This window comes from Macaca fascicularis, chromosome 19 (genome assembly GCF_037993035.2).
Source record: "Macaca fascicularis isolate 582-1 chromosome 19, T2T-MFA8v1.1".
In the NCBI taxonomy this organism is placed as follows: domain Eukaryota; kingdom Metazoa; phylum Chordata; class Mammalia; order Primates; family Cercopithecidae; genus Macaca; species Macaca fascicularis.
In genome coordinates this window covers 21,553,791-21,576,887 of record NC_088393.1, presented here as the reverse complement: position 1 = coordinate 21,576,887, position 23,097 = coordinate 21,553,791, and the positions used below count along the sequence as shown (strand labels likewise).

Here is a 23,097-nt window from a genome sequence, read left to right as displayed (position 1 = left end):
GGGCTGAGATAAATTCCTGGTGTACTCTTCCTTTGAAAAGCTAACCCCTCAAGATGTTAAGATTGTCTTCACTCAACTCAGCTTCCATTTTTTGGAGACACTGCTGATCCGCCAATTAGATGCTACTATTGAGAGAAAAACAAATAATTTCTGCTCCCTCAATTCTCTAATGTATGTAGAAAAAAAAAATAGTATACAAAAAGTAAAGGAGAAAAAAAAAAAAAAAAAACCTCACCCCAGAGAGATGGTGCAAGAACTTGGAAAGTAAAATGCACTTACGGCACTCACTGGGGCACTCACGGCACTCACTGGACCACCACTGAGAGGGTGGTCATGGAGTATTAAGGGAGCAGGATGGGGTGGGAGAATCTCTAAAGTGATTGGATGGCCTGACTTGACACATGAGTTAGACACATCATCTGTTTTCTAATCAGCCCCTCCCTGGGTTTGTCACCTTGAAAAGATTAGTTCACTTATATGGACTTATAGTTTTTTAACTGTAAATTGATTTTTATTATTAGAGATTGAAAGGTGCAAAAATATTTACAAAGGGCATACAAGTGGTGGGTTTCAAAAAAAATCGAATCACATATTCCTTTGTTAAAAATTCTCATGTACCTTTTTCTTTTTCAGAGTGAATTAGGGAATTTTCTCAGGTGTGTTTTTTATGGCTAGGTATTTTCAAACAGACTTCCAAGACTTAGCGTTTAGAATGCTACCAAGGAGAGTAAGGAAAGATCTTCCATTTTGACTGTAGAAAATGAACACATTTCCACAATAAAATGTGGTAAATAATTGGTGAGTTACATGGATTCATGAAAACATCAGTTCCTCTTCTTGCAGGGTAAATTTGTAACCGTGAATATTTCTGTTCTTTATCCTGTTGTTTTGATTTCTGAGTTTTATGCTAAATTTTATAAGATGAAACTTGGTACTTCCTAGAAGTGTTTGCATGTGACTAATTGTTTACTACTTGATTTTTTTTTTTTTTTTTTTTTTTTTGAGACGGAGTCTCGCTCTGTCGCCCAGGCTGGAGTGCAGTGGCCAGATCTCAGCTCACTACAAGCTCCGCCTCCCGGGTTCCCGCCATTCTCCTGCCTCAGCCTCCCGAGTAGCTGGGACTACAGGCGCCCGCCACCTCGCCCGGCTGGTTTTTTGTACTTTTTAGTAGAGACGGGGTTTCACCGGGTTAGCCAGGATGGTCTCGATCTCCTGACCTCGTGATCCGCCCGTCTCGGCCTCCCAAAGTGCTGGGATTACAGGCTTGAGCCACCGCGCCCGGCCTACTACCTGATTTTTAATGGAAAAATATAATAACATATTTATTGTTTGAAAAGAATAGATGTTTTTGCTTTTCTTGTTGAGGTGTGAAATGTAAGCACTGTAAAATTTTCTTTTTGTTTTTGAGACAGAGTTTTTGCTCTTGTTACCCAGGCTGGAGTGCAATGGTGCGATCTCTTCTCGCCGCAACCTCTGCCTCCCGGGTTTAAGTGATTCTCCTGCCTCAGCCTCCTGAGTAGCTGGGATTACAGGCATGTGCCACCACGCCTGGCTAAATTTGTGTTTTAGTATAGACAGGGTTTCCCCCATGTTGGTCAGGTTGGTCCTGAACTCTCGACCTCAGGTGATTTGCCCACCTCGGCCTCTCAAAGTGCTAGGATTACCCGTGTGAGCCACTGTGCCCGGCCAAATTTTCTTTTCTCATATGAACGTTGTGTTTGAGTAATTTTCCAGGGTTTTTCAAACACTTAGTTTCAAACACCAAGCGAATGACATGGATATTAAAGCTTGAGCCCAGTGGCTCCAAGCTAAGGCTACTGTTGAGCCTGCAGAAGGAGGTTATTAAAAGCCCAGTTAGTTCTTTCTGGGTAGCCTCCCCTGCAGATGTCCCAGCCTGCTCACCCCAGCCATGGAAGAAGGCTTTATCCTGAGAGAAGCTACAGAACCCTGGGAAGCTGGGGACCCACAGGCAGATGCAGTTAAGATTAAGATGGAAGAAAACTGGGGGCATCTTACTGAAGATGAAGTTGTTACTGTTTTGAGGCAGTTTTTAGACTTCAGCCAGACATGGTGGCTCACGCCTGTAATCCCAGCACTTTGTGAGGCTAAGGCGGGCAGATCACAAGGTCAGGAGATCGAGACCATCCTGACTAACAACGGTTAAACCCTGTCTCTTCTAAAAATACAAAAAAATTAGCTGGGCATGGTGGCACATGCCTGTAATCCCAGCTACTCGAGAGGCTGAGTCAGGAGAATCACTTGAACCGGGGAGGTGGAGGTTGCAGTGAGCTGAGATTGCGCCACTACACTCCAGCCTGGGTGACAGAGCGAGACTCCGTCTCAAAAAAAAAAATAATAGACTTTGTAAAATAAAAACAAAGTTTGATTTATGTAAAAACAATTTGAGTTCCAAATAAGTATTGCAACAGGAATAAGTATAAACTGTAAGATATTTAAGGACTGCCAAGACAAAGACTTTCCTTCATAGAGAGGAGCTAACAAGGTTAGAAAGATGATGGGAGAATAATGGCAAATGGAGGGTTAAAAAATCAGATTCTAGATCAGAGAATGTTTTACCCTGAAGTCAGAATGTTCTTAGGAGGGATATAAAATGGGGTCATATGTTTATTCAGACTGATGGTAGCTCAAAGTTCAGTAGTCTGTGGGAAGGAAATAAAGTTAAGTAAAATTTGATTAAGAAGTATTTTACTATGACCAGTGAAGACAAATTCAGCTGATTTTTTTTTTTTTCTTCTTTTTTTTTTTTGTTGTTGTTTTTTGAGACAGAGTTTTGCTCTTGTTGCCCAGGCTGGAGTGCAGTGGCACAATCTCAGCTCACTTGAACCCCTCCTGGGTTCAAGTGATTCTCCTGCCTCAGCCTCCCAAGTAACTGGGTCTATAGGTGCCTGCCACCACATCCGGCTAATTTTTTTATTTTTGGTAGAGATGAGGTTTCACCATATTGGCCAGGCTGGTCTCGAACTTCTGACCTCGTGATCTGCCTGCCTTGGCCTCTCAGAGTGCTAGGATTACAGGTGTGAACCACCGCACCTGACCTCTGCATTACTTTTCTAAGGATAATGGGTGTCACCTCCATCCATGTTGCTGCAAAGAACATTATCTTGTTCATTTTTATGGCCACACAGTATTCCATGATGTACATGTACCATATGTATTTTTTAAATTTTTGTTTTATTTTATTTTTCGTGGAGACAGGGTCTCACTCTGTCACCTAGGCTGGAGTGCATTGGCATGATCTTGGCTCAGTATGGCCTCAACATTCTGAGCTCAAGCAATTCTTCTAACTCAGCCCTTCAGGTAGCTTAGACTACATGCATACACCACTACACCTGACTAGTTTTTCTTTTTGTGTTGTTTGTAGAAATGGGGTTTTCCCATGTTGCCTTAGTTGGTCTCAAACTCCTGAGATCAGGCAATCTGCTTTCCTTGGCTTCCCAAAGTTTGGGATTACAGGCATGAGCCACCATGACAACTGAACAGTATTTTCTTTATTCAGTCTACCATTGAATAGCATTTAGATTGATTCTGTGTCTTTACTATTGTAAATAGTGCTGCAGTGAACATGCATGTGCATGTGTCTTTATGACAGAATAACTTATCTTTCTTTGGGTTTATACCCATTTATGAGGTTGCTGGGTCAAATGGTAATTCTGTTTTTAATTCTGTGAGGAATTGGCCACACTGCTTTTCACAATGGTTGAACTGATTTACACTCCTACCAGCAGTGTATAAGTATCCTCTTTTCTCTACAACCTTGCCACCATCTGTCATTTTTTGACTTTTTAATAATAGTCATTCTGACTTGTCTGAGATGGTATGTCATTGTGGTTTTTCTTTGCATTTCTCTAATGATTAGTGATGAATATTTCTTTCATGTGCTTGTTAGTCACATGTATGTCTTTTGAAAAGCATCTGTTCGTGTTTTTTGCCTACTTTTTCATAAGATTGTTTGCTTTTTCTTGTAAATCTGTTTACATTCCTTATGGAGTCTAGATATTAGAACTTTTTTGGTAACATAGTCTGCAAATACCTTTTATTCTGTAGGTTGTGTGTTTACCCTGTTGAGATATATATATATATATATATATATTTGATGTGAAGAAGCTCTTGTTTAATTAGGTTCCATTTGTCAATTTTTGGTTTTGTTGCATTTGCTTTTGGTATCGTCATCATGAAATCTTTGCCAGTTTCTATGTCTAAAATGGCATGTCCTAGGTTATCTTTCAGGGTTTTTTTGTTTTTTTTTTTTTAATAACTTTAAGTTTTACATTAAAGTCTTTAATTCATCTTGAGTTGATTTTTTTATATGGTACAATGAAGGGGTTCAGTTTCAGTCTTCTACATAGTGCTAGCTAGTTACCTAGCACCATTTATTTTTATTTTTATGTTTTATTTATTTATTTTTTTGAGACTGAGTCTGGCTCTGTCGCCCAGGCTGGAGTGCAGTGGCCGCATCTCAGCTCACTGCAAGCTCCGCCTCCCGGGTTTACGCCATTCTCCTGCCTCAGCCTCCGGAGTAGCTGGGACCACAGGCGCCCGCCACCTCGCCCGGCTAGTTTTTTGTATTTTTTAGTAGAGACGGGGTTTCACCGTGTTAGCCAGGATGGTCTTGATCTCCTGACCTTGTGATCCGCCCGTCTCAGCCTCCCAAAGTGCTGGGATTACAGGCTTGAGCCACCGTGCCCGGCTAGCACCATTTATTAAATAGGGAATTCTTTCCACATTCTTCTTGTCAGCTTTGTCAAATATCTGATGGTTGTAGGTGTGTGCTATTATGTCTGGGCTATTTTTTGGCCTTGGTCTATAAGACTGTACTAGTTTATGAGTCTGTTTTTGTACTAGTATTGCTTTGGTTACGGTAGCTTAGTATAATTTGAAGTCAATTAATGTAATGCCTTCAACTTTTTTCTTTTTGCTTATAATTACTTTGGCTATTCAGGCTCTTTTGTTGTTGTTGTTGTTAAATGAGATGGAATTTCACTCTTGTTGCTCAGGCTGGAGTGCAATGGCATGATCTTGGCTCATGGCGACCTCTGCTTCCCAGGTTTAAGCAATTTTCCTGCCTCAGCCTCCTAAGTAGCTGGGATTACAGGCACGCGTCACTCTGCCCAGCTAAATTTTTTTGTATTTTTAGTAGAGACAGGGTTTCTCCATGTTGGTCGGGCCAGTCTCGAACTCCTAACCTCAGGTGATCTACCCGCCTCGGCCTCCCAAAGTGCTGGAATTACAGGTGTGAGCCACCGCGCCTGGCCAATTCCATATAAATTTTAAAATAGTTTTTTTTTTTTAATTATGTTAAAAAAATGTTTTTGGTGGTTTGATAGGAACAGCATTAAATCTGTAAATTTCTTTGGGCAGTATGGCCATTTTGATGATATTGATCTTTTGTGTCCATGAGCATAAAATAGTTTTCCATTTGTTTGTGTCATCTCTGACTTCTTTAATAAGTATTTTGAAATGTTCTCTGACTTCTTTAAGAAGTATTTTGTAATTCTTGTTCCAGAAATCTTTTATATCCCTGCTTATTTCTAGATATTTAATTCTTTTTGTAGCAATTGTGAATTGGTTTTTGATTTCATTTTTGGCATGGGCGTTGTTGATGTACAGGAATGCTGCTAATTTTTATACATTTATTTTGTATCCTGAAACTTTGCTGAAGTTGTTGTCAGTTTAAAGAGCTTTTCAGCCAAGACTATAGGGTTTTCTAGATACAGAATTATGTCATCTGCAGACAGAAATAGTTTGATTTTTCTCTCTTCCTTTTTGGATGCCTTTTATTTCTTTCTCTTGTCTGATCGCTCTGGTCAGGACTTCCAATTCTATGTCGAATAGAAGTGGTAAGAGAAGACATCCTTGTCTTGTGCCAGTTTTCAAGGAGGAATGCTTCCAGTTTGTGTCCATTCAGTATGTTGGCTGTGGATTTGTCATACATAACTCATTATTTTGAAGTATATACCTTCAATGCCTAGTTTGTTGAGGGTTTTAAACATAAAGGGTGTTAAATTTTATTGAAAGCATTTTCTGCATCTATTGAGATTAACCTTGTGGTTTTCACCTGTAGTTCTGTTTATGTGATAAATCACATTTATTGATTTATGTATGTTGAACCAACCCTGCATCCCAGGGATAAGGCCTACTTTATCATAGTGAATTGGCTTTTTGATGTGCTGCTGGATTTGCTTTGCCAGTATTTTGTTGAGGATTTTCGCATCAATGTTCATCAAAGTTATTAGCTTGAAATTTTCTTATTTTGTTTTGTCTCTGCCAGATTTTTTTTTTCCCTCCAAGATGGAGTCTCACGCTGTCTCCCAGGCTGGAGTGCAATGGTGCGATAACGGCTCACTGCAACCTCCGCCTCCCAGGTTCAAGCAGTTCTCCTGCCTCAGCCTCTGAGTAGCTGGGATTAGAGGCACACGCCACCATGCCCGGCTTATTTTTTGTATTTTTAGTAGAGACGGGGTTTCACCATGTTGGCCAGGCTTGTTTCGAAATCCTGACCTCATGATCCGCCCGCCTTTGCCTTCCAGAGTGCTGGGATGACAGGCGTGAGCCACCAGCCTGTCTCTGCCAGGTTTTAGTATCAGAATAATGCTGTTTTTATGTAATGTGCTGGGGAGAAGTCCCTTATCAATTTTTGGTAATAGTTTTAGAAGGTATAATGCCAGCCTTTCTTTGTACATCTGGTAGAATTCTCCTGTGAATTAGTCTGGTCCTGGGCTTTTTTTATTTTTGGTTGGTAGACTATTTATTACTAATTCAATTTTGAAGCTTATTATTGGTCTATTTAGGGATTCTTTGTAGTTGTTCAGTTATGGGAGGATGTATTTGTCCAGGAATTTATCCATTTCTTTTAGAAAAGAAGTGTGTGTGTGTGTGTGTGTGTGTGTGTGTGTGTGTGTGTGTGTGTATAGAAGTGTTCATAGTAGACTTCAATAGTTACTTGTATTTTTGTGAGGTCAGTGGTAATGTCCCTTTTGTCATTTCTAATTGTGTTTATTTGGATTTTTTTTCTTCACTAATCTTGCTAGTGGTTTATTTGTCTTGCTAATTTTTTTAAAAACTTTAACTCCTAAATTTCTTGGTTTTTTTTTTTTTTTAATATGACTTTTCATGTCTAAATCTCTTTCAGTTCTGATATGATTTGGGTTATTTTTTCTGCTAGCTTAGTGGTTGATTTTCTCTTGCTTCTCTTATTTTGTTATTTATAATGTTAGGTTGTTAAATTCAGATCTTTCTTTGTTTTTGATTTGAGCATTTAGTGGTATAAATTTCCCTCCTAACAGTGCCTTAGCTGTGTTGCAGAAACTCTGGTATGTTACATCTTTGCTCTCATTTGTTTTAAAGAACTTCTTAATTTTTTTTTTTCTTCTTTCTTTTTATTTTTTATTTTTTGAGATGGAGTCTCGCTCTTGTTGCCCAGGCTGGAGTGCAGTGGCGTGGTCTTGAAAGAAATCAGGCATATTCCTCAGCCCCGGGCTCAACAGTACAAACACATCCCACCATATATCTCTCAACACAAACAGGCCCAGTACAAACACATCCCACCATATATCTCTCAACTCAAACAGGCCCAGTACAAACACATCCCACCATATATCTCTCAACTCAAACAGGCCCAATACAAACACATCCCACCATATATCTCTCAACTTCCTGAGCCCAGTACAAACACCACCTGGAAAATCCCCGATAAGGACACAGCCGTTTGTAGTTTTACTGAAAGCGCGGGAACCAATAGAAAAACTACTAAATGTATAACTTAAAATGTAAACCAATTGTAATGCTGTAACCAAAAGAATTCCCTTGTTCCTCTGTAACTTTGCTATCCTATTTACCTCGGGCTATAAAAGGCAAGCACTCGCATTGTTCGGGGCCCTCTTGTATGCTGTGGAATGGAGGGACCAAGTTCGAACTTGCAGTAAAAGATCCTTGCCGCTTGGCTTTGACTCTGGACTCTGGTGGTCTTCTTTGGGGAACAAACGGTCTGGGCATAACATGATCTATTAGTGTCTGTGGGTTACTATAGTCTCTCACTATTATTGTGTCAGAATCTGAGTCTCTTCATAGCTAAGAACTTGCTTTATTCATGTGCATCTATGGATTTTTTTTTTAATAACAGCTTTCTGTTTTCTGCTTTTTTTTTTCCCAGACAAAGTCTTGCTCTTGTCACCCAGGCTAGAGTGTAATGGCATGATCTTGGCTCACTGCAACCTCTGCCTTCTGGGTTCAAGCGATTCTCCTGCCTCAGCCTCCCAAGTAGCTGGGATTACAGGTGCCCACCACCATGCCCGGCTAATTTTTGTTATTTTTATTAGAGATGGGGTTTCGCCATGTTGGCCAGGCTGGTCTCAAACTCCTGACCTCATGATCCACCCACCTCGGCCTCCCAAAGTACTGGGATTACAGACATGAGCCATCGCACCCAGCCTGCTTTTTTCTTAGTAAATATTCTTTGAAGTGCACACAGGATGCCCAAGGCTACTACTTAGATGCCTGTATCCCATGTCTACTGATACTCAGATGTCCAAGCGTTCAAGAACATGTCAAGAGACTTGACTGTTGCAGGAGCAAATGTAAATTAAAAATAAGAAGCTTTATCATCTTACCTGAAAATAAGAAAGGACATTTTGTTCATCTCTCTCTTTTCTTAAAGCATTTAGATTATATGTAGATATTTTTCTCTGCTTTTTGGAAATATATGTGAATTATGGTAACAGCTAAATAAACTTTATTTCATTCTTTTTGACTCAGGATTGTCTTTCTCTAGGACCTCAGAACCATTGCTTTGTTTTTGCTTTGGCAAAGGTTTTTTTTTTTTCACTTTTAGTCTTTTAAAGTAGACGTGGATTTATTTACATTAAAGCTCCTTTTTTTTTTTTTTTTTTTTTTGAGACGGAGTCTAGCTCTGTTGCCCAGGCTGGAGTGCAATGGCCGGATCTCAGCTCACTGCAAGCCCCGCCTCCCGGGTTCACGCCATTCTCCTGCCTCAGCCTCCCGAGTAGCTGGGAGTACAGGCGCCCGCCACCTCACCCGGCTAATTTTTTTTGTATTTTAGTAGAGACGGGGTTTCACCGTGTTAGCCAGGATGGTCTCGATCTCCTGAACTCGTGATCCGCCCGTCTCGGCCTCCCAAAGTGCTGGGATTACAGGCTTGAGCCACCGCGCCTGGCCAAAGCTCCTTTTAAGAGCACATGAAAGTTGAGCACAAAGGTGGGATTAAATTTAGCAATACATAATAATAAAGATTAAAAGATACAGAGTAAGTTCCTTTGAAGAAAACTGATTTTTCAAGGTAATTATCTAATATTTGCAATCTGAAGTACTTAAACTGCAAAAAGAAAAATAGTTTAGTGTATAAAAGAACAGTGGAGTCTGTAGTTGTACTTTGGTTTCTGTTTATTTCACAGCAATTAGCATTGTTATGTATAGTGTTGTGAAGAACTTGCATTCATATACATTAAACGGCATTTCCTATAGTAGTATAAATATAAAGACACAATATTTACATTGAATTAGTCATTTTAATTATTGTATTTTATACTTCAAAATATAAAGTGTTTTAACTGAATTATGGTTACAGACAATTTTAAATTATTTATACTTAGATATTTACATCTAGTATCCAAAGAAAATTTACTATAAAATTGTTACGGTAGATTAATATCTAAAAGCATGATTTTATTGACTGTCATTTGACTAAATGTGAATGCTATTATTTCAGGAAAAATAAACATGATGGGAGATGTGACCACCTGAAAACAATAATGGCTCTTAAGTTAGCTATGTTGCAAGCTCTAATATATTTCACTATATAAACAAAGGTTCCAATTCTTCATCAAAAAGTGCTGGTGGAAATTGTCAGATGTATTTCAATATGGATCCCTCATTTAATGGCTAGATGAGAGAAACCTTATAAAATTCTGCTGAGAATATGCCCCCCGTTTTCATAATGCTCATGTTTGTCATGCTGAGAGTAGCTGTGTACTTGGATGTTTAGAGAGAAATTCCTTTTAGGGGAATATTTTCTGGCGAACTTGATAAATCTTTTATCTAATCTGATTTTTTTCTAAAGAAGCATTTAATTTATTTTTCTCTCAATGTAATCTTACTCAGATGGAGAGCTGTTTTTCTCTCCATTGCTTTGGGTGTCTATTTCAGAAGCCCGATTAGTATCCCATGGTGTGTGTGAATGAGGTGGGCTGTCACAGTGAGAACTCTTGAAGCTGTCACTGTCCAGACTCATGCTGGAAATCCAGCAGTGTTTTTTCCATGTCACCACTATAAATAGAAACTGAGGCTGAAACACTGCTCCCATTTCCATTATTGTGAAGGTGCAATTCTACCCAGGAGGCCTGCAGGCTCTCCTCCTCAGCTCAGGCTTCACTCTGATGTGGCACTGGAGTGCTGCTGTGGCATTGGGGTTCACCTAAAATGTGAGCTGCCAGCGGTGAGCCCTGTGCTCTGCCTCAGTGGTAGATAGGAATCAAGGAAGGACATGAGCCATCAGGAGAGGGCAAGCAGGGTGCTATAGCCCAGTGCTCAGGGAGTAGAGAGCCATTGCTTTAAAATGTAAATAGCCAAAAGAGAGCACAATATTCAGCCATTTCTGCAGGAGAGTGAGAGCCTGCCTTCAGCAGACACCTGGCTTTGTTATGCCCAGACTGTTTGTTCCCCAAAGAAGACCACCAGAGTCCAGAGTCAAAGCCAAGCGGCAAGGATCTTTACTACAAGTTCGAACTTGGTCCCTCCTTTACACAGTATACAAGAGGGCCCTGAACAATGCGAGCGTTTGCTTTTTATAGCCCGAAAGTTGTAGGGGAACAAAGAAATTCTTTTGGCTCCTGCGCTTTCAGTAACCTTGAACGGCTGTCCCCTTATCGGAGACTTTCCAGGTGGTGTTTATACTGGGCTCAGGGAGTTTTGAGCCCGGGGCTGAGGAATGTGCCCAGCTCCTTTCATTCCCCCCTTCTCTTCAGGTATCTTTAGAGCCAATCTTGGGTCTTATAAGTCTGATTCTGTTTCAGCGTTTACAGGTTGGTATTGGGCTCTGAGGACCATGAGTTGTACAGTGTTAAATTTTTCCTTAACAAATTGTAAAATTCTGTTAACAACACAAGGTCCTACGGTAAGCAGAAATAGTAGACTTAGCAGGGGTCCAAGGAAGGGGGCTAACAGAGAAAACATAGAGGAATTCCACCATTGGTCTGCAGCTGAAGCAAACTGCCGTGTTTTTACTTCAGTGCTTAACTTGCGTAACTGTTGGACCCGGTCCTCTACAAGTCCTGATTCATTTATGTAGAAACATTTCTTTTAGAAATATACATGTACCACCTTTTTCTGTAGTGAGTAGGTCTAGGGCTCTCCGGTTCTGCAAGGTTACCTGAGCTAGGGACGTGAGCTGCCGCTGAAGGGAGGCAAGGGACTTAGCCGACTCCTCTATAGCAACGGCAAATTGTTGGTACAACTTGTTACTTTCTATGAGGGTGTGACCTAGGGCTCCCCCCGCTAGTCCGGCCGCAATGAAGGATGCGGTGAGGGAGATTCCTGCAATGAGGGGGAGAAATATGGCTCGTGCAGGTCTTGGTCTAGGGTCTGGGTGAATAACAGCACTAGTCCAGTTACCGGTATACCCTAGGAACTCGCCAGCAGTTAGTAGAGTCAACCGGGGAACTAATGTGACAGGGAGACACAGTAGGTTATTAACAGAAGGACTAGGTAGGTTTTTAGATAAGGTTCTATTACACCAGAAGAATATGCCTGATGGAGCCCTTAAGGTGATATTAGGGGGCGTTGCAGTGATGCTGCAGAGGCTGGAATTGGTTCCTGAGAAACAGTAGGGAAACTTCTCCTGACTGGGGTTTAGGTATAGGGGCACGTTCAGGATAGGAGCATACGAGAGGTTTCGGAGGTTGTTAGCTTGGGCAAAGGTAGAGGATCCCCATGGCAGAGGGACAGTGGTTAGCGGTGGACGCCCTAGAGTGGTGCACAGAAAGCAGCCAGACAGGCTATGAAGTCCTGTAAGGTTAGCAAGTTCTAGTCCTTCTTGTAGTAACTTTAACCAGGAGAAAGGACGTAAGTCTTGTGTTAGTCTGTTTTCCTGTCGTTGGATATTCCCGTGGACCAGGGGCAGTACTTGCACTAGGCCTTGCCACAGATAGAGGTGACTGCTAGGCCATGTGGAGGAGGGGGAGTAGTATACAGCCCCATGTTGAGGTGTGGTCCAGCGGGAGTTCCAGGGGTCTCTTAACTATTTATGTATATGAAAAGTCTCTATCCTGTCTACAATGGAAGGGCCATTTAGGGTCTAACTGTTTTCTCTCTCCCCAATAACGGGGTCTATGGATGTTACAATAGTTATAAGGACAGCCGGCATTTTGGTGCCACCAATAGTGTTTACAATTGTATTTAGTCTGATCAAACTCAAAGCATATTATTGGTGTCATAGGTTTGGCTATTTGAAAACCAGTAAAATTTAGTAGAATTGGGCTGTTGCACCCTGAGGAAGGGCAATCAGCACTGGCCAATAATTTTCCGGGCTTATGAGGTTGCCCAGGGTGGGTTCGGTTTTCATAAAGCCAGAATCTCCAGACAAAGGGATTATGGTTTTGTGATTTCCCCAGCGGCCACTAGGGCGACTAACGTTAGGGTTAGACTACCTAACTGCATGTTTGCAGTGAGTTATGCTGCCGGCGCAGGGTGAGTTTTAAGGGGTTGTTTCTAGCTCTGTCCACAGTCCACGCATCCGGTGTTTCAGCCGCCGCCGTGATTGGTCCCAGAAGATTGGAGGTTGGGTCCACTGGCTTGACGTGGGTGTAGTGGATCTACGATGCGATGCCTTCTACCTTCAGGGCGGTGGGTGTGGTTAGGAGTACCTGGAGTGGTCCTTTCCACCTGGGTTTTAGGGTCTCTTGTCGGTGTCGCTTGACCAGGACCCAGTCTCCCGGCTGGTACGGATGGGGTGTCGGCAGGGGACCGGTCTCATATAGTTCTTTCAGCTTGGGCCAGATTTCTTGATGAATTTTCTGCAAGGCTTGTAGGGAAAATAAGAGTTCAGAGACATTTTCTGTTTCGGACTTGAGCAGATCATCTTTTAGGCCGGGAACTAAGGGTGGGGGTCTGCCATACATAATTTTATAAGGAGTAAGGCCCAGTCTGTAAGGGGTATTACGGGCCCGGAACAGAGCGTAGGGGAGAAGGACCACCCAATTAGCGCCAGTCTCCATAGTCAATTTAGTTAAGGTCTCTTTTAAGGTCCGATTCATTCTCTCTACCTGTCCTGAACTCTGGGGCCTGTAAGCGTAATGTAGTTTTCAATTTGCCCCAAGGATGGAAGCCAAATCCTGACTTACCTTAGCGACGAAGGCCGGCCCATTATCTGACCCTATCTGGACGGGGAAGCCATACCTGGGGAGGATATCTTCCAGGATTTTCTTTGCTACAACCTGAGCAGTTTCTTTCTTGGTGGGGAATGTTTCAGTCCACCCTGAAAAAGTATCTACAAAGACAAGTAAGTACCGATACCCGTATTTTCCTGGCTTTATCTCAGTAAAATCTACTTTCCAGTAGATACCGGGCCTGGTTCCCCTGAGCCTTGTTCCCGTTGCAGCCTGGGATTGGGGATAGGCGTTGTTAAGCTGGCAGACTTTGCAACTTGTCACGATGTTGCTGGCCATCTCGGCTGTATGTCTGAATTTGAGCTTAGAGCGTTTGATCAGGTCTATCATCAGCCGAGCACCCAGGTGGGTGGTTCGGTGGATGTGTTTTAACACTTGTTGTTTTAATTTTTCTGGTAGGATGGTTTGGTCATTAGTATCAGTCCACCACCCATTCTGGATCTGTTTTAGGGGAAGCTTGTCAATCCACTGGAGATCTTGTTCTGAATAATCAGGGAAATATGGCAAGTCCCGGGGGCCCGGGTCAGGGAGCTGGAGTGCAAGGAGTTGGCTGGGAGCCTTCGCTACCTTTCTTGTAGTTTGGTCCGCCAGAAAGTTGCCTTGAGCAGTTGGAGTAGTTAGTTTTTGATGCCCTGGGAAATGCACAATGGCTAACTTTTCTGGCCTCCATAGGGCTGTTAGCAGGGCTAGGATTTCTTGCTTGTTTTTTATTTCTTTTCCTTTAGCTGTCAGTAACCCCCGCTCCCTGTAAATGGCCCCATGTATATGCACTGTTGCAAAAGCATATCGGCTGTCTGTATATACCGTCAGCTTTTTCCCCGCCCCTAAGGTAAGAGCTTGGGTGAGCGCTATCAATTCGGCCTTCTGGGCCGATGTCCCTGGGGGCAGGGGTTCCGCCCAGATTACCTCAGTCTCTGAAGTCACTGCCGCTCCAGCGTACCTCTGGCCCTGATGCATGAAGCTGCTCCCATCAGTGAACCAGATGAGGTCGGCGTCAGGAAGTGGGCGATCCTGCAGGTCTTCTCGAACTCCGTGCACCTGAGCTAGTATCTCGGTGCAGTCGTGGAGTGGGGCGTCCAGGTCCGGGTTGGGCAGCAGTGAGGCAGGGTTTAAGGTCGTTGGGGGCAGGAAAGTTATCCCAGGTCTTCATGGAGGGCTTCATCGAACAGGGTAGGAGAGTTTTTGAATCCTTGCAGCAGTCTGGTCCATGTCAGTTGGCCACTTATGCCCTTATCAGGGTCATTCCACTCAAAGGCGAAGAGCTTTTGGCTCTGAGGGGCTAAAGGCAAACTGAAGAAAGCATCTTTTAAATCTAAAACAGTGTACCATTGATGTTTAGGGTTTAGCGTACTCAGGAGGGTATATGGGTTAGGCACAGTTGGATGTATGTCCACAACCCTCTTATTGATTTTTTTAAGTCTTGTACAGGTCTGTATTTTCCACTATTAGGTTTTTGTACCGGCAACAATGGAGTATTTCAGGGTGAGTGACATGAGCGGAGGACCCCTTGGTCAAGGAGCCGGCGGATATGCGGGGCAATTCCTTTTTTGGCCTCTAGGGGCATCAGGTATTGGCGTACCCGCACGGGGTCTGCCCCAGGTTTAAGTTCAACAAATAAAGCAGGACGGTGTTTTGCTAGTCCTAAGCCCCCCGTTTCTGCCCAAGCTTCTGGATATTGCTGGAGCCAGGTTGCTATGTCCTGGTCAGGGGCCGTTTGCTCCTGGTGGAGCCGGTACTCATCTTCTAGGGTTATAGTTAGGACGGACACGGGTTGATTGTGGGAGTTGGTCACGATGGGCCCCTCAGGGAGGAAATGGATCTGTGCTCCCATTTTAGTTAGCAGGTCTCTCCCTAATAGGGGACAGGGGCTCTCAGGGATAACCAGGAAAGAATGGGTTACATTCTTGGCTCCGAGGTTTACTGTTCTTTGTGTTGTCTATGGGTATTTTTTTTAACTCCTGTGGCCCCTTGTACCCACGAGGACCTGGAGGATAATTTTCCATTAGTTTTAATTAAGACTGAGTTCTGTGCTCCCGTATTGACCAAGAACTGGACCGGGGACCCCTCCACTTGCAAAGTTACCCTAGGTTCGGGGAGAGGATCCGAACCCCGTCTTCCCTAGTCTTCATCTTGAGTGACTAGTACGGGTGTAGACCTAGGGGGTCCCTGTCCTCGTTGTTTTTTTTTGGGGCAGTCTCTTACCCAGTGGCCAGCCTCCTTGCAGTAGGCACATTGGTCCTTTTTTCAGATTATCATGCCTTGGGGGGCCACCTGGGTTGGGTGTACTCTGGCTGTAGATGCTCTTTCTGTACTACTGCTGCCAGGACCTTGGTCATTTTTTCAGTGGCCTTAAATTGCCTTTCTTCTGGAGTATCTCTGTTATTGTAAACCCGCTGGGCTATCTGAAGGAGGTCCTGAATCCGCTTTCCTTCCAAGTCTTCTAATTTCTGGAGTTTTCTTTTAATATCTGGGGCTGCCTGATTTACGAATGACATTACAACAGCTGCCTGACTTCCTGGAGCCTCTGGATCTATGGGGGTGTACTGTCTAAAAGCTTCCATTAATTTTTCTAAGTAGGTGGCTGGGCTCTCTGTCTTTTCTTGTAGAATAGAATATACTTTAGCCAAATTAGTGGGCTTGCGAGCAGCTGCCCGGAGACCTGCCATTAGAGTCTGGCGATAAAGGCGTAGCCGTCCCCTACCTTCTGCCGTGTTGTAGTCCCATGCCGGCCTGGTCAGAGGAAAGGTCGTGTTTATGAGGTCGGGGTTGGCAGTCGGTTGACCGTCGTCCCCCGGGACCAGCTTTCTAGCTTCTACCTGTATTTTTTCTCGCTCCTCCGTGGTAAACAAGGTTCGGAGGAGCTGCTGACAATCGTCCCAAGTGGGCTGGTGGGTGAACATGACACTATCCAGTAAAGCCAGTAGATTTTTGGGGTTGTCTGAAAACCGAGCACTCTGAGTTTTCCGGTTATACAGATTACTGGTGGAGAATGGCCAGTACTGGAGCCTGGGGATTCCTGTGTTATCTGGGGGTCCTATTTCCCGGAGGGGTAAAGCCACCGTGGAGTCAGGCGGCTGGTGGGGGGGCTAGTCCGCGAAGTACGCCTTTGCGTCCGCCCTGCCGGCCCCTCAAAGTTACTTTCCCTTTCAGCAGGCCCGTGAGTGCCGGCTGCCTCCCCTCCGCCTGCTCTCTCCTGCTCTTTCATTCGCGCGCGCTCTCTTTTTCTCTGTCATCCCGTGTCCTTTCTCCTTTACACTCAGTCTCTTTTTCTTTCTGTCTCTCTCTCTGACTCTCCACGTCTGCCGTTTCCTCCCCTTTCTCTTTCCGATTTCCCTTCTCACTTTCTCCCTCTCCCGTCTCTTATGGTCTCTCTCTCACTCATTCTCTCCCTCTCCCCAGTCTCACTTTCTGTGTCTCTTTTTGTAAAGGAATGTGGGTTAGAATCCCTGTAAAGGAAATCTGCGCCGGAAGCCAGGAGCCCGGGGACCGGGGCCGCAGGTGCGGCGCCGGAAGCTGGGAGCCCTGGGACCGGGGCAATTCAGACAGCGAGCGCGCACCCGGGGACCGGGGCAATTCAGACAGCGAGTGCGCACCTGGGGACCAGGGCAATTCAGACCGCGAGCGCGCACCCGGGGACCGGGGCAATTCAGACAGCGAGCGCACACCCGGGGACCGGGGTCAGATTCAGCTGTTGCCCGGATCGCGAACGCGCTCCGGCAACTCAGATCGCAATTTAAATCAGAAGAGAGCCAGGGGACGTCTCCCACCGGTCTCCACTGGCTGTCCTATAGCGCGTCCGCCAGGACTGTGCCAGCTTCAGTTTCAGACCTCGCGAGTCACAGATTCAGATTCAGAACAGACACTCAGACACAGACAGACAAACAGAGACGAGCCAGCTCACCTATCAGTAGATCGATCTTAGCAGATCCGTTGACCAGGGGTCTGGTGGGCTTGGGGAATCCCGGACGAGCCCCCAGATGTTATGCCCAGACTGTTTGTTCCCCAAAGAAGACCACCAGAGTCCAGAGTCAAAGCCAAGCGGCAAGGATCTTTACTACAAGTTCGAACTTGGTCCCTCCTTTACACAGTATACAAGAGGGCCCTGAACAATGCGAGCGTTTGCTTTTTATAGCCCGAAAGTTGTAGGGGAACAAAGAAATTCTTTTGGCTCCTGCGCTTTCAGTAACCTTGAACGGCTGTCCCCTTATCGGAGACTTTCCAGGTGGTGTTTATACTGGGCTCAGGGAGTTTTGAGCCCGGGGCTGAGGAATGTGCCCAGCTCCTTTCAGCTTCAAGTTGCAAAATTACCTTCTGTCATGAAGATGTAAAAAGTTTATTTTGTCATTAAATATAACCAAAAAGCAATACAGATGGCCTTCCCAATCTCCAGGTGAATTTAGGATGAACTATGTATGATATGGTGCTGGAAATTCCTCTACTTGTGAACTAATTACAGCGGCCATCCTTTTGTCTTTGCAGTCTCTTAAGCAGATTGACTGTGATGCTTGTCACATTCTGGTTTAATTGTGTAATAAAACAGTTTTTTTCTGTTCTTTCATTGTGGAGTTTCTCTGGGGCTGGAGAAAATTTCTTTTTAATTATAGTCTGAAACACTGTCTAGAATTAACAGACATAATATAAAAATATAAGGTGCCAACAAAGAGAAACCTTTTCCTCTCAGGCTCTTCCAATCAACTCCCAATTGTGCTGCAAAGTGCATGCTGTCCCCTAAATATGCAGGCAGAATTGTGTCTCTGCCTATTTGGTATCTAGAGTCCTCTACAGTTATTTCTAGCGAGCTACATCAGATTTCTATAAACTTCACAGGGCACCAATCAACCACTTTACCTCTTTCTTTTTTTTTTTTTTTTTTTTTTTTTTGAGACGGAGTCTCGCTCTGCCGCCCAGGCTGGAGTGCAGTGACTGGATCTCAGCTCACTGCAAGCTCCGCCTCCCAGGTTCACACCATTCTCCTGCCTCAGCCTCCCGAGTAGCTGGGACTACAGGCGCCCGCCACCTCGCCCGGCTAGTTTTTCGTATTTTTCAGTAGAGACGGGGTTTCACCGTGTTAGCCAGGATGGTCTCGATCTCCTGACCTCGCGATCCGCCCGTCTCGGCCTCCCAAAGTGCTGGGATTACAGGCTTGAGCCACCGCGCCCGGCCACTTTACCTCTTTCAATGACTCTTGTATCTTCAGATCTGAAACCGATTCGTAGACCAGGGGCCTCAGAAACCCAATGAAAGTAACACGTGTGCATTGAGTAGACATGTAGACTTGAGAGTCTCCACTTTCCACTTTATTCTCTTGGTAAAATGCCCACAAATGTGCAGGTAACACCTTCTGCTACTCCACCCATCCAGGACCTAAATCTGCAGCTCCAAATTCTGAATCTAGGTCTTGAAATTTGGGAACAAAGGAAAACTTTTATCTGAGGAATGCAAGTCCTTCGGACTCAGAGACATTAAAATGAGAACACAATTATGTCTTTCTCCCCTCTTTGAACTTTGTATTTATCTACTGAAACTGTTCACTATTGCCATCAGTAGCTATAGTAGTGCCTAACTGAACACTATAACCCATACTCTAAACCCTAATGATGTATATCCAATCAATAATCAATGCTCTTTCTATAAATAAATACCAACAAACAGCTTTGTATCAGCCCACTCTCTGTCCCTCTCTTTTTGCCTTTACAAATCTACTTGTAAGTGCTGCTAATCAAAGTGTAGATTCCAGGCAACTTGAAAGTGTCCTTCCAAGTTATAATCCTCAAGCTTTGCCCAAATAAATTCTCTACTTATATTCATGTTGCCTCAGCTTTTTCCTCTTAGGTAGACATATCATTTAGACTGTGCTAGAGCAGCCTCTGTGAGGGGATCTCTTCTTGTACTCTGCTTTCTGTAACACCCAAGGATGCTGAGCCGGGTTGATCCCACCTACAATTTGCAAGTAAGGTCTGGCCTCTGCCTGGGATTTACAAAAAAGGGATGGGCTTTAAATTGAGAATGTACAACAGGAGGCATTTTCTGCATGGTGAGATGTCAACATAGACATCTTGTAACCCCTCCGCCCTTTAAAAGTGTGGCTCTTTGAGCTTTTCAGATCTTGTCCAGTGACCTGCTGCTATTATGTGAGAGGCTCCTAGTGTAAATAGAATCTGATGGCAGAATCTATAAGTCTAAACAAGCATCTTAGGAGTGAGGGATCAAGGCCACAATGTATCCAGAGCCATAACCACAACTATACCTACCTATAAATGTGAAACTGGAGTATTCTTGTCTTTCTTCTTATCTAAGAGTTTGCTAATCACGACAGGTAATTCAGGTTCTGGAGCTCGTCCAGGGCAGTTTCATTTTCTATTTAGAATCAGCCTGAGTCTCTCTTTCCTGGCTCATCATTGGGCCATCAGCCCAGAGTCACTGGGAATCCTCTCGCAATCATGTAGGCATCTTTGAGACATTTGAGGATGTTCAGAGCAGAACTGTGTTAGGCTGACAAGAGTGGTTGGTTAATTCTGCTTCTGTCTCAGTGTAAGAGAAATGAGTCATCCTGTGTTTGTTCCTCCCCTCATACAAGAGATGTCTTTGGTTGGCACCCAGATGAGAGTTGCTCCAGTTTTCTAGTACTTGGGTGAAAAATGAGGAGGAGGTCTGGAACTCAGACAGACACACTAATTGCTTCCATTTCATATGGCCATTAGAAAAATAGATGAAGCAGTCATGGTCTCTACCATTTATGAACTTTTAGTCTAGACTAGCAACTGCATAAATGGTTGAATTAAGCATTATATAATTGGTAGAATGAATAGATGTGTGCAGAAAGATTTTGGGCTTCTCTGGGGCCACGTTCTTTATATTGTTGTGACTTCTGATGTCATCACCTGAAGGGATATTTATAGATGGAGACTTTTTATTGTTATTTCTATTTCTTTTACCTTGCTAAGAATACATATTTGTCTTCTAATAAAATTACCCTAGAAATCTGTAAGAAATTTGTTTAAATTGCTTATAATTTATTATGTTATAAAATTGAGGGTGCAGTTATAAAAATTATACAAACTCTGGGATTTAAGTTTCTCTTAGGTAAGCTTAGGAAAAACAGAACTGGAAGTACCTTCAATGGCGTAGAGAGCAGAATTCGATATAGGGTCCCCTCCCTGCCCTAATTCTGTTCAGATCACCCTTTTGGGAGGCCTTATTTAGATCTGTCTCCACTCTGGAGCCTTGCCTCATAGAACTGATTAGAAGAGATCAGAGGTTTGGCTGGTGAATTCTCTTTTTTTTTTTTTCTAGAGCTGGTGCTCATGCTTTCTTGAAACCCAAAAGCAGATAAATGAAAAAAAGTATATTTTAGGGTCTTAATTTTTAAATTTTCCATTAAAACTGGTGCTTGCAGAGGCATTCCATTTAGTAACTTGTTTTCTATTCCTGCAGATCCAGTAGTTGCTAGACAGGTTACAAAAAATTAAACATAAAACAATAAAAATGTCTCAAAACTACACTAAATTCTTTCCTTATCCCTCTCATCAGTCTGTGTTTAGCTTTTATTCTATACAGTTTTTAAAGAAATTGATGACAAACAGAAGAAGAAATAAAAATGCCGGACCCTTTATCTAAATTTTGGGAATTATTAAATACTTAGTACCAGCTCCCTCGGTGTTATGAGGATTAAATCCAATAGTGTGTTATTCCCAGCACAGTGCTCCGTAATTATTGCATTAGTACACGTTCACATGTTTATAAAATGCAGACTTCTTCAGATTTTGTTGTTTGTTCTGTAAACTTTAAAGAGCCAGTGAAGAATATGATCCTTCAGAATGGAGATGAGTTGTCTTCATTTGTCCTAGAAGTATTTGTGTTGTGAGAAGTGCTGAGTGTAAGCGACTCTGTCCTGTGCCTGCTTTCTCTAACTAATGCTAATCATGAACCCAGGGGAAGCAACATTATCACCGACTGGGAACTTGTTTAAAACACCCATTTTAAACCGCATCAAAACTATCAGAATTACAATACATAGAATGGGGCCAAAATTACCAAGTGATTTTTAAGCTCATTAAAGTTTGAGAGGCAATGCTTAGCTAAATGGTTATCAGCCCAGATTTCTTTCTTTCTTTTGTTTTCTGAAATGAAGTCTAGCTCTGTCTCCAGGCTGGAGTGCAGTGGCAAGATCTCGGCTCACTGCAATCTTCACCTCCCAAGTCGAAGCAGTTCTCCTGCCTCGGCCTCCTGAGTAGCTGGGATTACAGGCACATGCTGCCATGCCCAGCTGATTTTTGTATTTTTAGTACAGACAGCGTTTCACCATGTTAACCAGGATGGTCTCGATATGCTGACCTCGTGATCCGCCCACCTTGGCCTCCCAAAGTGCTGGGATTACAGGCGTGAGCCACTGTGTCTGGCCTCAGCCCAGATTTCTAACTAGGATTACATGAAAAATTGGCAGAAATCTCTTGTGCCCTTTCCATGCATTTTGTTTATTCTGGGTGGAAGCATCCATGTCGTTTTAATGAAGTCCCTCATGTGACTCTAAGGTGAGGCCAGAATCAGGTATGATGGATTCAAGATACATTCATGAGAGTTAAGTTTCATCTTTGCACTAGAGGGTGGTTACAGGGCCTTTTTCTGTTTGGGTTTGGTAGGCACAGGGCAGTGTGGCCCATATTTCCATTACTGTAGCAGAAATTGTTGGTGTCTGTGGCAAGGGAGGGCACCTGAGGACAGAAAAAGAGAAATTTATTTATTAATTTAGAGATGTAGTCTCATTGTGTCGCCAGGCTAGAGTGTTGTGGCGCGATCTCAGCACACTGCAAACCTCTGCCTTCTGGGTTCAATCGTTTCTCCTGCCTCAGCCTCCTGAGTAGCTGGGACTACAGTTGTATGCCACCACACCCAGCTAATTTTTGTATTTTTAGTAGAGGTGGAGTTTCACCATGTTGGCCAGGATGGTCTCGATCTCTTGACCTGGTGATCCACCCGCCTCGGCCTCCCGAAGTTCTGCGATTACAGGTGTGAGCCACCGTGCCCGGCTGGAAAGAGAAATTTTTATTTTTGCCCCCATGGAGCAGTTCATTGTTCCTGAATCCCTTCTGTTATAAAGGACCAAAATGGGTGGGCCTTTTCTGCAGGTTTTGGTCCCTCTGCCTGTGGGTGTGGTACTAGCAGGTTAACAGGTGGTGCTGAAACCTTTAAAGGCATATTTTCAAGATGCAGGTGTAATTTGTCCAAAGAATCTCATCTGAGCAGGAATCCAGAGGAGGAAGATAAAGAGGAAAAAAAGGCTTTTCTTTTAGCTAAACGTGTCTCAGATCAAGAGCGGTGTCCACTTTGCTTCCTGGACTGCCATGCGCTTAGTACTTGCAAATCTTTACTTCTCTACTTTTGTGTTTTTCCTCCCTAATGAGTTTGTTTTAACTACTTTTAAAAATTCATATAATATCCAGTGATCTCTGCAAAATATTTCTTTCCTATATACCAAAGCCTTTTCTACATTCTCTGTGTCTTGGTTTCTTATATGCCATGCAGAATTCTCCCCATGAATTTATAATCTGCAATATTAAAATTGTTCTCTTTGTGGTTGTGGACTGTGGGAAGGTGTGGATACTCAAGATTTCTCTTGAGAAAAATTGGGGGTTCTTGGTAAAAATGGAGAAGATGTAATGTTGAGATTCCATCTGTGCTCTCC

The 23,097-nt window shown here is 43.5% G+C and overlaps 1 protein-coding gene and 1 pseudogene across 2 annotated transcripts in view; one reads left to right on the top strand and one right to left on the bottom strand.

Annotated features, from left to right (window-relative positions):
• Positions 1 to 23,097, top strand: part of LOC102139329 (uncharacterized) — a 45,362-nt gene that overhangs the window by 2,211 nt on the left and 20,054 nt on the right. The gene's annotated exons all lie outside the window — the stretch shown is intronic.
• LOC141409233 (BCL2/adenovirus E1B 19 kDa protein-interacting protein 3-like) lies at positions 8,889 to 18,684 on the bottom strand (annotated as a pseudogene).